General features: G+C 43.6%; 1 long non-coding RNA gene across 1 annotated transcript in view; it reads right to left on the reverse strand.

Annotated features, from left to right (window-relative positions):
* Window positions 1-282: 282 nt before the first annotated feature.
* The window catches only part of Gm30684, a 29,158-nt gene continuing 13,077 nt past the window's right edge, over window positions 283-16,363 (reverse strand). The window contains exons 6-7 of the long non-coding RNA XR_003946753.1: window positions 14,764-14,952; window positions 283-366 (exon numbers count right to left, since the gene is read on the reverse strand). This is a non-coding gene — a long non-coding RNA (predicted gene, 30684). The remainder of the gene's footprint in view (window positions 367-14,763; window positions 14,953-16,363) is intronic.

A 16,363-nucleotide genomic window follows, 5' to 3' on the forward strand; every position in this document is an offset into this window, starting at 1 on the left:
GTAAAATATAAAGTGAAAACAAATCTAAAGAATTATTTTAATCACATCTTTTCAGAACATCGCTAATGTTTAACATCATCCAAAAAGTCTTTAAATATTGAGAGTCTGTCAAGCTTATAGTGGCAGATAAAAGGGTCCCCTAAATTGTAATGCTCGAGAGCTTGCGTTTTGTCATCAGTGACAGGTACTGGCAGTTGTTCTCCTGGGAGTGACAGGCTCATTTTGTTCATCTTTTTTAAAAAAATGTCTGTTAAATACCAGTGATGATTAATCTTGTTTGTTGACCTGCCTGGATTTCAGTTCATGTAGGAGATGGTAAGTCACACCTCTGGAGGGGTTTGTGAGGTTATTTCCAGAGAGGAGGAGCTGTAGAGAAAAAAAAAAAAAACATACCTTGAGCGTGGGTAGCATCATCCAAAGAAAATGAAAAGAATGTTTTAGCTTGATCATCTGTTGCTGTGACAAACACCATGAGCAAAAGCACTTGGGGAGAAAAGTGAGCCTTTCACTTCATCCTAGTCTATTCTTGAGAGAAGCCATGGCAGGAACTCAGGCAGAAACCTTGAAGGAACTCTGCTCAATGGCTTGTGCTCAGCTAGCTTTCTTATAGGGTCCAGACCCAACCGCCTAGGGGATAGCTCTGCCCACAGTGGGCTGAGCCCTCCCAAACCAATCAGAATCAAGACAATCTCTCATAGGCCTGGTCACAGGCCAGTCTGAGCTGGATTATCCTTCACTTGAAGTTCTCTCTCCCCAGATTCCAGGTTGTATCGAGGTGATTATAAAAACTAACCAGTACAAGGAGGAAAGCGGGAGCGCCAGTGCCCTGCATATCACGATGTAAGTTGCTGAGCTCTGCCATGCCCTCCCTGCCACGATGACCTCAGACACCAGAAGTCCAAACAAACCTTTCTTCCTTTAAGTTGTTCCTGTCGGATGTTTGGTCACAGCAATAATAAAAGTACAATGCTTATATTTGAAAGACCACAGCTCCACAGACCAGCTCTTTCAAGTAGAATCATATGGGGGAAGGGACTAGCAAGAGGGTTCAGCAGTTAAGGGTACATGCTGCTCTTGCAGAGGACACTGGTTCAGTTATCAGTGGCCTCATGGTGGCTCACAACCATCTGCAACTCCAGTTCCAGGGGATCTGACATTCTCTCCTGACCTCTCTGGGCATTGCACATGTAAACAGTACACTTACATGCAGGTAAAACACGTAAAATAAAATAACAGCTGGGGATATAGCTACATGGTAGAGTACCTGCCTACACAGCCCTAGGATCATTTCCTAGCACCCGGGGAAAAATATAATAAAAAATAATATTTTTACCAGTGTGGTGGTGTACACCTTTAATCCCAGCACTCAAGAGACAGAGACAGGTGGATCTCTGTAAGTTCCAATACTGCCAGGGCTACATAGTGAGACCCTGACTCAGATAAATGTCACATGGACATCTCAAGGGTCTGTCTTTGTTAGTGATGCTCTGAAGAAAAAGCTTATGAGTGACTGATGAAGAAGTCAATGACGAGATTGCAAGGTGTCTTAGACCATTGATGCCAACATCTTGCCCATATCTGATTCCTTGGAACCATCACACACATAGCACAGTTACTAACAGGAGTTCACTAAGAAAATGAATTCTTAGTATTATCATAAGCAATTATAAAAGCCTCTACTTTTAGACTTTTAATTTTTATTTTATGTGTATAAGTGCATGCATGTGTGTATAGTAAAAAGGGATGCCTGGTACCCACAGAGGACAGAAGAGGGTGCCACCTCCCCTGATGCTAGAGTTGTGGATGGTTATAAATCATCACATGGATGTGGGGCCTCGTGCAAGAGCACCAAGTGCTCTTAACTGCCTCGCCATCTCTCCGAGCAGCCATAAAATAGTTTTACAGGGAGCTGGAGTTCCAGAGGTCCTGATTTCAATTCCTAGCAACCACATGGTGGCTCACAACCATCTGTAATGGAATCTGATGCCCTCTTCTGGTGTGTCTGAAGACATCGATAGTGTACTCACATACATAAAATAAGTCTTTTAAAAAATAGTTTTACATTGTAGACTAACGAATTTATTTATTTACAGACAGGGTCTTGCTACATAGCTCAGGCTAGCATTGAATTACTTATCTAGTCACAGATAGATTCTATCTTGTGTTCTTCCTGCCTCAGCCTCTGGAACAATGGGGTCACAGACATATGCTCAGCTTGGAACCAAAACACCTTGATCCAATATGCTCTTCCCAGTCGAATGGCTGTTGAGTGATAGCCTATACTAAAATTTTGTGTCAGGAATCTTTCCCTAAACTTATGTTTGGTTAGTATATTTTAAAGTTCCTCTCAAATTGGGTTGGGAACATGACCAGGGCCTGGCTGATTCACTTTTGGTTTTTGGTTTTTTTTTTTTTTTTTTTTTTTTTCGAGACAGGGTTTCTCTGTATAGCCCTGGCTATCCTGGAACTCACTTTGTAGACCATGCTGGCCTCGAACTCAGAAATCCGCCTGCCTCTGCCTCTCACGTGCTGGGATTAAAGGCATGTGCCACCACGCCTTTGAGGGTTTCACTGTTGTTTTGCTAAGCAAACCTGTCCTCACACTGCACATTGATGTTAATAGGCATCAAGCAGTGACGCTTTCAACCTCGGTCAGAGGAGTCTCCTTCAGTAGTGGGCAGCAGCTGATGCAGAGACTCACAACTGGTCAGAGCGCAGAGAAGTGACTCTGAGGCTCCGTCCTAAGCAGGACCTCTGTATTATTCACAGAAAAGGGAGCAGAAAGAACGTCGGAGCAGGAGGATGTGAGGAAGGCTGTGAAATGCTGCCTTCTGCACACAACATGCCAATATACCCAGGAACTCATTGTGATTGTGGTCACATGCACAGGTCTGTCAACAAGATCTGTCAGGAGTTCACTGAGCAGTACTGACTCAGTGGGTTACAGAGACGAGACAGGAGGGACAGGAAGGCGGGAGAGAAATGATGGGGTAGATATGATCAAGGTACTGTGTGTGATGTAGGACATTGCCAAAAAGCAAAAGTATCATTATTTGTGTGTATGCACACACATGTGCACATGCCACAGAGTATGTGCAGAAGTTAGGAGGCAACCTGCAGGAGTCCACTCTCTCATTCCACCATGTGGGTCCCAGCGATTGAACTTGGGTTATCAGGTTTGGCATCAAGTGGCTTCCTTTACAACACCAGCCCAAGATGATGTTTTTAAAAAGCAAATCAGGTCACGTACATTCCTGTAATGGTGGTACTTTGGAGGCTGAGGCAAGAAGATAGAAAGTTCAAGGCCAGCTTGGCCTACACAGTAAGATGTCTCAAAGAAAGAGAAAGAGATGGGGTAGTGGGTGAAACCAAAGCAAGAACTTTCAGATTAGTGGATGCTGACTGTCAGCAAGTTTAGGAAAAACTGCACTGTGTCGGGGCTGGAGAGGCTCAATGGTTAAGGACACTTGCTGCTTGTGGGTCCATGTCTGCTCAGTCATTGGGCATGCCCTCTTAGAGAGGCAGAATTTGTGTTGTTTAACTGCGCTCACCCCATGGCTGCCAGGGTGGGTGCCAGGCTGTAGGGAAGCACAGAGACAGTGCTCTGAGGGTGGGAAAGCACAGTCTAAGATGTGGGAAAACCAGAGCTGGTTCAGGGGTACTCAGGCCTGTGACAAGGCTGGAGCCATGGGGTTCTCTGACTCTTGGATCTCCAGACACCTCTAGGAGTCGTAGAAGAGCTGAGAAGGGGGCAGGGGGAGGCCTCAGGCTGGGGATAGGGTCTAGGATAGGATCGGTGGGGGAAGGGAAGCTCTGGCTTGTCCCAGTGGTGATGGTCCTTGAGGCAGGCTTGGTGGCAGTTGTGTCTGGGAGTGTAGAGAGGCCTTTTATGAGAAAATTAAGCTGCAGCTCTGTCCTCGAACACCTCTCCATGGCAGATCTTGATGAGAATGACCGTCCATGTTTAACCATATTCTTTATTAGTTGTTCATGGTGGGAAATGGATGCATAAGCCCTTTCTCAGGGTCTGGCCCTAGATTACATACCCTTTCCAGGGAGGAATGTCTAGGAGAGAAAGCTTATTGGCTAAGCCCTCAGGGCCTCTAGGTACCTCATTAGCATGGAGAACTGTTTTGGGTTCTACTTGACCATACAACAGGTTTCTTTTATGTGAGGAGCATGGCACGTGTTGCAGGCCAGGAGTCTGGCAGAGAGCTGGGAGCCATCTAAGTCTCAGATGTGCGTCCACCAAGTCTCCAGGTCTCTTCCCAAACTTCCTGGCATGGTTTTACCATGCAACAGCTGCTCTTACAGAGGATCTGGCTTTGGTTCAGGCACCTACACAGTAGATTACAATTGCCTGTGACTCAAGTTCCAAGGTGACCCGATGCCCTTTTCTGGCTTCCATAGGCACTGTGTGAACATGGTGCATATAGACACAGGCAGGCAAATACTCATACACATAAAAATAAAAATCTTTAAAAAGAGAAAGAGCCAAAATTTCCCAGGATTGTAACCCTTGCTGTCTTTCCTGGGGCATTGACAGCTTAATGAGATCATCTGTGATGCAACTGTTCAGTGTCCAAGTCAGGGGTCAGTGGCTCCAAGTCCTGTGCTACATGCTGGTCCTCTTCCTAAGACAGGTGGTCTTACACGCCCGACCATGCTCACCCTGTCATTACCCTTTCATTGCTATGCCTCAGGTATAGAAATGCTAAATGCTGGGCGCCTTGGCTAGGAAGCAGAATTAACCTGATCAATTGCACTTCCTCACACCGATCCATAAGGAATGACCTCATAGTTTTCTAATTTGTCTTTCTCTTCCTGTTCATTTGGTCCCCCACAACACAAGTGGTCCAGCAGTAGTCTCATCATTTGCATGCAAGCCAGAGCTCTGGGGTTCAGTCATCTAGTCTCAGGAGGAAATGAGGTCGATGCTCTCTCTAGCCAGATGCATATATTATGACCTGGGGCGTTTCCAACCCTAGGGGACCTGAGATCTGCCCTCCACATAAACGCATCCAAGCATCCTGGCTGCTGTGTCCTATGTCATCATACAGTACAAGACCATTTCAAGGGCTGAGGAATTGCTGTTCCCAGCTTCCCTCTAATCCTTTCAGCTATGGAAGAGCTCTGCTGAAGACCTGACTCACAGGTTGGCACAGAAGAGCAAAAAAAGGGGGGGGAGCCTCAAAGAATACCATTTTATACAGCACAAACCAAGCCTCTGAAATCTGAATGGACAGCAAAGCTACCAACAAACCACCAGTCTGCCTCCTCCTCCTCCTCCTCCTCCTCCTCCTCCTCCTCCTCCTCCTCTTCCTCCTCTTCCTCCTCCATGTGTGTGGATGGAGGGGGCCCATGGAGGCCAGAAAAGGGTTTCAGATCTGGAGCTGGAGTTATGAGCAACTTTTAGGAACCCAACTTAGGTTCTCTGGAAGAGCAAGTGCTCTTAACCAATGAGCCATCTTTTTAACACAGTGTAGCTGTACTCTTTACAAAAAAAGTGAAATTTAATCACAATTGCAATGAACTTAATTATTTTTAGATGTTTTCTTTTTATTAATTAATTTATTTAATGTATATGAGTGCACCGCCGCTGTCTTCAGACACATCAGAAGAGGGCATCAGATCCCATTACAGAAGGTTGTGAGCCACCAGTAACCATGTGGTTACTGGAAATTGACCTCGGGATCTCTGGAAGAGCAATCAGTGCTCTTAACCTCTGAGCCATCTCTCCAGCTCAACCTAATTCTTTACCTAAATGTATCCAGGAAAAAATTTAAGTCAGTAGATTCATTTCACAGGATAAATAAACTGTAGAAGCAAGCCTGATTAGAATGGTGTAAAGCCTACATGAAGAAAGCCAGACGTTTTTATGTAAAACCATTGAAGCATGAACTTCTGGGGCTGGAGAGGTGGCTCAGTGGTTGAGCTCTGACTGCTCTTTCAGAGGTCCTGAGCCCAATTCCCAGCAGCCACATGGTGGCTCACAACCATCTATAATGTAATCTGATGTCCTCTTCTGGCATGTAGGTGTACATGCAGAGAGAACACTCATATACATAAAAAAATAAATGAATCTTTAAAAACAACATGAACTTCTAAGGCAGGAGCTATGGTTCAGTGGTTAAATTCACTTGTTGCTCTTTCAGAGGACCCAGGTTCAATTCCCAGCATTCACATGCTGGCTCACTGCCATTCATAACTCCAGTTTTCAGGGATGTAATACCCTCTTTTGACTCCTGTGGGCACAAGGCACACGCGAGGTATACAGACATACATGTAGGCAAAATGTCTGTTTATATAAAAATAATACATCGCTTAAAAAAGAAAAAATTTAAAAGATACTAACTTCTTTAAAAAATCAAAGCATAAACCAGTGCTATCAAAGTATGATTCTCTACAAATTAATCTATATGTTTGATGCAATCCCAACAAAATCCACATAGAATTTGTGATGAATTTGTTAATACTCTCAAGTTTATTTGGAAGAGTAAATGCCAAGAATAAAAAATTTGTGTAAAGAGCAATTGGGAGCACTTTGCCTGAAGACACGAAATGTAGTTTAAGACATCAGCAGTCAGGCAACATAGCATTAACACAGCGCCGTGGGGATCAGTGGGAGAGAACAAAAACTCCAGAAACGCCCTTAATTAAAGTCTTGTTTAAGTTTGGCATTTCAAATTAAAAAGAAGTAATGGAGTATTTGATAAACACGGTTGGAATAATTATCTATTGTTTTAGGAAAAGAATCTTTTACTTAAAATAAATAGGGCCAGGGGCATAGCTCAGTGGTAGCGCACTTGTGCATGAGGCTCTGGGTTTGAACTTCAGCACCACGAAACAAGTAAAGAACCTGAGAATCAGTGTCAGAAGCTGTCTTTTGCAGTGCTGGTCGAAATGCTGAGATTGAGAGACTGAGTGCTTAGCCCTAGCTGGGACATGTAGATCAAACACCTTCCCAGTCCACCCAAGCTCCAGGACCATCTCAGAAGACGCCGAGGGAACGGCGCCAGAGGATGGGCAGAAGTGCTGTGAGATGCTGTCTCCTGGGCTTGACTTACTAATCACACTCATGAACTCAAAGCCTCCGTGGTTACCTGCATGAGATCCGAACAAGATGAAAGGTTTCCCACACTCCAGAGGAAGGCCCCACACCCACCACCACACACACATATGAGCAGCACTAACTGGATATAATGACGTATTAAAAATACACATACACAAACACACACACACAAATATATATATATATATTATAATATGTCCTTTTTTCCCAGCACTTGGAAAGAAGAGGCAGGTCTGATCTACAAATTCCAGGAAATTTCCAGGAGTTTCAGGAAAGCCAGGACTACACAGAGACACCCTGCCTCAAACAAACAAACAAACAAACAAACAAACAATTGAAGTTTGGAGGAAGACATGTTGAAGGAGGTACAGTGAAGAACTAGAAGGTGGAAATGAATGCTAAATAGGCACTCGATATAATATTTGATTGTATACACGTAAGATATTTTCAGGGATGTAACACAATTTTAAAATAAAATATAAAATAAAAGGTGAAGTATAGACCCCCTCCCCCAAACAGGGGGCAGAGACAGTAGGACCTCTATGATTTCAAGTTCAGCCTGGCCTACAAAGAGTGTTCCAGAGCAGCCAGGGCTACACACTGAGACCCTGCCTCAAAATAATAACTGACTGTAGTATGATGCAAAAAGTTATCAACTCCAATAGTTTTTGAATGAGAAAATATTTTTACGTAAACACAGACCCATAAAGAAAAAAACATGAAACCATGGACCTTCTCTACGATCAAAGGCACGGAAAGCTGGAGGTGTAACTAAGTAATGACTAAGCAGTACAGCACTTGCCTTGCCTAGTTGGCTCAAAGTCCTGGCTTCCATCTTTAGTATCACAGAAAAGAAGGGGGAAGTGGGGGGAGAGGAGAGGGAAGATGAAAGGAACCAGGGAGAAGGCTTGTTAGCACCTACTGCTCTTCCAGAGGACCCAAGTACACTTCCCAGATCCAGCTGAACAACTGTCTAATAACTCCAGCCACTAGAGATTTGACAACCTCTTCTGGCATCCTTGGGCACCCGCACACATGTATGCATACATACATGTAAGCGCACACATACACACAAAATAAAGAACAAATCTATTTTTAAGAAACAAAAAAGAAGGGAGATGACCTCAAAATTAAGGAAAACATTTGTGATACTTTTTTTGTTTTGGTTTGGTTTTTGTTTTTGTTTTTGTTTTTTTTTTGAGACAGGGTTTCTCTGTGTAGCCCTAGCTGTCCTGGAACTCACTTTGTAGACCAGGCTGGCCTCGAACTCAGAAATCCACCAGCCTCCTGAGTGCTGGGATTAAAGGTGTGTGCCACCACACCCGCGTGTGATACTTTTAATAAATAAAACACTAATATTTGCATTGTAAACGACATCTTCAAAAAATTGACACAGAATAAAATTCCTGTGGTGGTTTGAATAAGAATGCCCCCATAGACTCAAGTGTCTGAATCCTTGGTTCTTAAGTATTAGGAGGTGTGGCCTTGTAGGAGGAAGTGTGTCACTAACAGGTAGGCTTTGAGATCTCAAAGGCTACTGATTAACTCAGCTCTCTCCCTGCTGCCTGCCAATCCAAATGTAGCTCTCTCAGCTCTGTCTCCAGCACCATGTCAGCCTGGATGCTACCATGCTCACACTGGCATGGTAATGAACTAAACCTCTGAACTATAAGTCAGTCTCAATTAAATGTTGTCCTTTATAAGAGTTGCCATGGTCATGGTGTCTTTTCACAGCAATAAAACCCTAACCTAGACAACCTCTATTATGAAGAGAAACAAAGACTATGGAGGAACAATTTGAATAAGAAAAAAAAAAGCAAAGATTGTATGGAAGATGATTCTAATGTTCAAAGAAATGCAAATTTAAATCAATATTATATTTCATTTATTAGATTGATGGCAACTAAGCATCTTGACATTCAGTATTGGGAAAATGTGGGGGAAAAAAGATGCTTATAAATTGCTTATAAGAATGTGAGTCAAGCCGGGCAGTGGTGGTGTACACCTTTAATCCCAGCACTTGGGAGGCAGAGGCAGGCGGATTTCTGAGTTCGAGGCCAGCCTGCTCTACAGAGTAAGTTCCAGGACAGCCAGGGCTACACAGAGAACCCTGTCTCCAAAAACAAACAAACAAACAAACAAACAACAAACAAACAAACAAAAGAATGTAAGCCAGAGATAATGGTGTGTGCGTGCTGTAACCCCAAACCTCAGGAGGAAGAGGTAGTAAGATCAGCCTGGGCTACAGGGCAAGGCCCTAAGTTATAAGGAGAAGGAAAAAGAGGAAGAGGGGAGAAGAGGAAGATAAAGAGGGAAAGTGGAGACGGAATAGAAGGGAGGAGAGGAGGGGAGGATTCTTTTTTTTTTTTAATGTGTCTCTAATGCACTGAGATTCAGGTAGCTATACCTAAGGATCAGAATGCATTCTATAAGAGTAAAGACCATGTGGAGCTCTCAGCCATAGGACTGTGCGCATGCATATGCATACATACAAACATACACTATATACAGACTCTTAATGACTTCAGTCCCACGAGGATATGAATGAATTGGAGGCAAAGTCCCCCTCCCCCACCATTTTCGACAGCACCTTCAGATAGAAGCGAAGACCTTGACTTCAGCCTTCTAAAACGCTCAGTAAATGGCCCAGCAGATTCACACCTCACCCAAATTCTCACTGCAGACCTGTGAGCCAGGTAGACACCCCTCTAAGCACTGTATGCTTATTTGCATTTGCTATTTTTCTAATTTGCTGTTTGGCTCTTGTGGAGAAAGAAAACTAACATACACACAGAGAAATAGACTCCTCTACAGTCTCCAGAATAGACTGGAGAGATATCTCACTTGTTAGCAAGCACTTGCTGTTCTTGCAGAGGACATAGGTTTGATTCCCAGCATCCACATGGCAGCTCACAACTATCTATAACTCCAGCTCCAGGAAATTCTACACCCTCTTCTGCAACTGCACATGGATTCACATGCTCACACATATTAAAAATTAAAATAAAAAAGAATAGACTCATGCACAGGTGTATGCTTTCGTGGGCAGAAATTAAGCTCGGGGCTAGATTCATGCACAGGGGTATGTTGGGAGTTGGGGGGCAGGGTGGGGGGCAGGGCTGCACACTTGCTAGAAATGTGCTCTGCTCTGAGCTGCACCCTGGCCCCAGAAGGTCATTGTGTATCTCTAAACAAACAAGAACCAAAAACAGTGGCTAGAGAAACAGTTCTGAAGCTAATATCCCTGAATGCTCTTCCAGAAGATCTGGGTTCAATTCCCAGCACCCACATGGTAGCTCATAGTGATTCATAACTCCAGGTAGGGAGTCTGGCGCCCTCTTCTGACCTCCACGTACACCAGGCACACATTAGTGCACAGGCACACATGCAAACAAAACACCAAGACACACAAATAAATAAATGAATAAATAAATAAATATTTACAAAACCCTGGAAAAAAAACGTCAATGAGAACACATCAGGTAAAATGGATTAAAGGGTAAATCATGCAACAGGAAACACCCAGAAAATGTGTGTGTGCGCATGAGTCATGTGGAGAGATCAAAACAACGGTGCCACGTGAAAGATTCTACACCAAGGAAAACAGCATTTCACCCACACAGGATCTAGGTGGGGCAACATATCTCTGGGATCAGAACACTGATGAAGGCTTGGCAGTGGACAAGGGCTGAGAGAAGGAAGGACTGCAGAGAGATGAGAGGGAAAGAGTAGGTAATGGAAATGTCCTGTGCCTCCATTGCCCTTTTCCTTGTAAGCCTCGCCTTTAGTGGCTGAGCCATCTCTCCGGGCCCTGGGACTCCACGGTGAGGCTTTCAAGGGTGCACACAGTTTCCAAGCTCATCACCGCATGCAGTTTAAATGGATGCAGGCTTTTGTATGGAAATTAAACTTCAATTAACTTGATTAAAAAAATAAAATTCAATGGCATCAAGGGGGGCCTTTTCAGGAGTTCTTAAAGAAAGGAATACAATTTTTAGATGGAACGAGTTGTCTTCATCTCTGATTGGAGTAACACTAAGTTTGGAGATGGATCCAGGGAGACTCACTCTCGGTTCAATGATGGGTCTTTTCACATCTTGGGACACCTAGGATCTGAGTCCTGGTACACTCTAAGCATTGCAGTTACGATCCAACCTTCAAGGATTTGATAAACTTTTCCTGTCAAACACTCTAGACTCGGCATTATAGGGGAAGAGGACATGGATGCCTGGAAAGATGAATGCTTATGGTTTGAGTGGGAACTGTCTCCCAAAGCTTTGCCTAAGGATCAGAGAACATTCCTCAAGAATAAATGCCCTGTGGTGCTGACAGCCAGCAAGGACAAGCCCTACCTACTGTAGACCTCCACAGAACATCATATCTTCTCAGCCTACTCTATGCCACCTCAGCCCATTTCATATCTCCCCAGCCTACACACATCTCCTCAGCCCATCTTACATCTATACCTATAATCCATATCTCCTTCACCCATCCTCTATTTCCTTAGCCCACTCCATACCTCCCTGTCCTGTTCCTTATCTCCTTTACCCACCCGAGTTCATGGAACACTGAGGTGAACACCTTCCAGTCAGATTTCCACTACCAGTTGTTGCCCCGTCACCTCAGCCAATGTGGAAGGCAGGCCAGAATGTCAGAAAGCACAAGTTCAAAGGGTGACTCTCTTTTAAAAAAAAAAAAAGTTTTTTTTTTAATTTCATGTGTATGGATGGTTTGCCTACCTGTCTGCCTGTGTGCATGTGTGCTGTGCCTACAGAGGCTAGAAGACAGCATTGGATCCCCTGGAACTTGCGTTATCAATGGTTGTGAGCCATAGTGTGGATGCTGAGAATCAAATCTGGAAGAGCAGCATGTGCTTCCAACCACTGAGCCATCGCTCCAGCCCCCAACCCCTAAGGATGACTCTTCGGTCAAAACAAGATTGGAGGCAGGGGAGAGGATCTGTTTCCCTATCCCAGCCATATGTGATTGTACACACCCATAGTTCAGCATTGGGGAGACTGAGACAGAAGGATGCTGAACTCCTGGCCAACCTGGGTTAAAGAGACCCTGTCTCAAGTATATATACAAAATCGCCTTTCTGCGGAGGGTCCTGTGGCGTGAGATGAGCCAGCCACTAAAGCACCCACCCTGTCACATCCCCTCCCTTCCTCATGCTTCCTAAGAATAAATAATACTTAAAATAACTTGTGAACAACACAACCTTCTTGCTCTCACCCAAATATTAATTATGATATCCCTAGTGAGTGGCAATGTGATTAAATGTGCTTCATTATTTTTGACGATCTTGATTACATACTTTGTGGTGCAGTGATTTGAAAACCTCATCCAAGTTCATTTTTGTCTGAATATCTGCTTTAATGGCACTTTGGAAAGACTAAGTGGATCCAAATGCAGAAGGGGAGCTGGGCATGGTGGCCAAGCCTGTGATTGTGGAACTCTGGGCCGAGGCAGGAGGATCTCGTGTTCAAGGCCATCCTTAGCTACATAAGGAGAGCTTATTTCAAAAACCAAAGTGAGCCTCACTGGATCACACTGTGTGTTTCCCAGGGACTGCACACAAACCCACCAAGTAGGCAAAGATTTTAGTTCAAATCCAGCCAGGGAGCCAGTGAGATGGTTCAGTAGGTTAAAGTGCTTGCAGCTCAAGCCTGACTACCCAAGTCTGGTCTCTGGAGCCCATGGGGAAAGGAGACCACTGACATCTGAAAGTTGTCCTCTGAATTGTACATGCATACTGTCCAGTGCGTGCGCGTACACACACATACACACACACACAGAGAGAGAGAGAGAAAGAGAGAGAGAGAGAGTCAACATAATTGTAAAGCAGGGGTGGAAAGATGACTCAGGAATTAGGACCACTTGCTGCTCTTGAAGAACACACAGGTTGGCTCTCAGAACACACAAGTGGCTCACATCCTTTAGAAACTCCAGTTCCAAGGGGATCTAAGGTCTCTGCTGGCTCTCAGAGGCATTGTGTGCATGAGACATGCAGACAACATAAAACAAAAAATGAAAAATACACAATGCTTTAAAGGAATTAAAATAATGAATAAAAATGTAAGTATGTAAAGGGAATCTTAATAAATAAATCTGGCCAGTGCTGGGCTTGGTAGCACAGGCCTGTCATTCCAGCTACTTAAGAGGCTGTAATTAGAAGAACCAGAGTCCAAGGCCTACCTGGACTACAGAGAGGGGTCAAGTCCAGCCTAGACAAAATGCAAAATAAAAAGTAAGAGGAGGGCTGAGGATACAACTCAGAGAGTGTTTGTTCAACATATGTAAGGTCTAAATACCTAGTACCTAGGGTGTGTGTGTGGTGGAAGACAACCACAAACAGTACTTTTCTTGATGCCAGTCTTTTTGCTCACAGGATAGATAGATAGATACATACATACATACATACATACATACTTAGATATAGATAAAAACATACATACACATGTACTTAGATATAGATACATAGATATAGATACATGCATACATACATACATGCATACATACATACATGCATAAATACTTAGATATAGATAAAAAACATACATACACATATATTTAGATATAGATACATACATATAGATAGATAGATAGATAGATAGATAGATAGATAGATAGATAGATAGATAGAGAGAGAGAGAGAGATAGATAGATAGATAGATAGATAGATAGATAGATAGAAAGATAGAGAGAGAGAGAGAGAGAGATAGATAGATAGATAGATAGATAGATAGATAGATAGATAGATAGATAGATAGATAGATAGATAGATAGAAAGATAGAGAGAGAGAGAGAGAGAGAGAGATAGGTAGATAGGTAGAGATATAGTGTGTGTATGTATGTATATATGTATGTATTTGAGATAGATTTAGATAGCTTTAGCTGTCCTGACCTCATGTATATGTAGACTGGCCTCTAATTTTCAGAGATCTGCCTGCCTCTGGATCCCAAGTGCTGGGATTAAAAGAGTATGACACTGCACCTTGTTTGATCACTCATTTCTTTAAAATGGCACAGTTGTTTACTTTGAGATTTATTTTATTTTATTTGTGTAAGTGTTTTGCTTACATATACTTCTGTACATCACACGTGTGCCTGAGGAGGCCCGAAGAGGGCTTTGGATCTTCTAGGATCCCCTGGAACTGAAACTGCAGACAGTTGTGAGCTACTATGTGGGTGCTGGGAATCAAATCCAGGTCCTCTAGAAGAACAACCAGTGGGGGTGTTTTTGTTTTGTTTTGTTTGTTTTGTTTTGAGTTTTGTTTGTTTGCTTGCTTGCTTGCTTGCTTGCTTGCTTGCTTGCTTGCTTGTATGTTTTTCAGACCAAGGTTTTCTGTGTATCCCCATCTGGCCTAGAACTTACTCTGCAGACCATGCACAGAGATCTGGCTGCCTCTGCCTCCCAAGAGCTGGGATTAAAGGCGTGCACCACTGGTGAATCGCCAGTGCTCTTAACTGCTGAGTCATCTTTTCAGTCCTGACTGCTGCTTTTTAAATGCTGCGTTTGAAAGAATGAAAGACACAATGAAAGAAAGAGAAAAAAAATCAGGGAACTGGTGGGAGGCTTAGTTCATCCAAGGGTAGCCTCCGCACAGAGAGTTTCAGTTTACCGAGGGTGAATCAGGAGCCTCACTCCATGTTACAGTTTTGTTTTCAATGTAGAGAACCCAACTCACCCAAATTATATCTTCTGGAAGATTCCAGGTTTGCTTAGGCTGGTAAACCTCCTTATCAAAAATTTCAAACTTCAGTGAAATTCTTCTTATGATTTGTGATTCTTCTTGTGACTTGGTTGCTTGATGTCTCCATAGCAACAGCAAAGCTCCCAGGTGTTCCAGGAAACTGTGGCAAGGCTATAAAACTTCCTGGAAAAAAATCCCATTAGTCCTCTGTAAGGGTCTTCTTTCTTGAGTGAAGCAGTCAGCATTTGGCTTCTGGGCTGAGCTGGCCCTCCAGCTTTGCTGAGCTAGAGAGAAGGCTAGACCACCAGGAAGTCTAGAGCAGAAATAAATTATCCTAACAGATGGTAAGGTATGGGCTTGTTTTGGTGTGCCACCTGCTCTGACTCCAGTCCTCTGAAAGAGTAAGTAGCCAGTGTTGTAAATCACTGAGCCATTGATCCAGTCCCTTAGCTACTCTTTAAATTATGGGGGATGGGAGGGAAGGGCAGTGGGTGTGAATGGTATGTGTGTGTGTATGTGTGGTGTGTATGTGTGTGCGTTGTATGTGGTGTTTGTATATGTATGGGGTGTGTGTGTGTGTGTGGTTTGTATGTGTGTTGTGTGTGGTGTGTGGTGTGGAGTGTGTAGGTGTGGGTGTGGGGGGGTGTAGTGTGTATGTGTGGTGTGTGTGGTGTGGTGTGTGTGTATTTTATGTGGTGTTTGTGTATGTGTGGTGTGTGTGGTGTGGTGTGTGTGTATATTGTATGTGGTGTTTGTGTATGTGGGGTATGTGTGTGTGTGTGTATGTGTGGTGTGTATGTGTGTGTATTGTATGTGGTGTTTGTGTATGTGGGGTATGTGTGTTTATGTGTATGTGTGGTGTGTATGTGTGTGCGTTGTATGTGGTGTTTGTGTATGTATGGTGTGTGTGTGTGTGTGTGTGGTGTGGTGTGTGTGTGTATTGTATGTGGTGTTTGTGTATGTGGGTATGTGTGTGTGTGTGCGCGTGCGTGTGCCTATTGTGCCAGGGTGTCTCTGAATTCACAGTTACCTTGCTTCAGTTTTGAGTGTTGGGATTTCACATGTCTACAATTTTGTTAAGGTTCTTGTTAATGTTGTTAATGTTGTTTGTTTGTTTGTTTGTTTTAGAGGATTCCCCAGGCTGACCCTAACCTCCTGGGCTCAAGTGATCCTCCTGTCTCAGCTTTGAGAAAGTAGCTGGGTGTACAACACCATGCACAACAAAGAAAAGGTCTTGCATATTCTCACTATTACCACTCCTCCAAAACAAAAAACAAAAAAACAAAAAAACCCAAAAAACCATATAAATACCTAAGGAGATCCTGATTCGGCCATTACACAATGTATGTGCACTCAAACATGGTAGCACACCCCCATTCATGTGCAAAATTGTCACATGTGGAATCAAGAATAAAATTTTGAAAGGGACACCAGGGGTGTAGCTTAATACTTAGTAGGAAAGTGTTTGCCTAGCATGGGTGTGGTTTGGATGAGACTGGCCCTCATAGGCTCAGATCTTTGAATACCTGGTGCCCAATTGGTGGTGCTATCTTGAATAGGTAACCAAACAAAACAAAACAAAATAAACAAACAG

This window comes from Mus musculus, chromosome 7, assembly GCF_000001635.26.
Source record: "Mus musculus strain C57BL/6J chromosome 7, GRCm38.p6 C57BL/6J".
Lineage (NCBI taxonomy): Eukaryota > Metazoa > Chordata > Mammalia > Rodentia > Muridae > Mus > Mus musculus.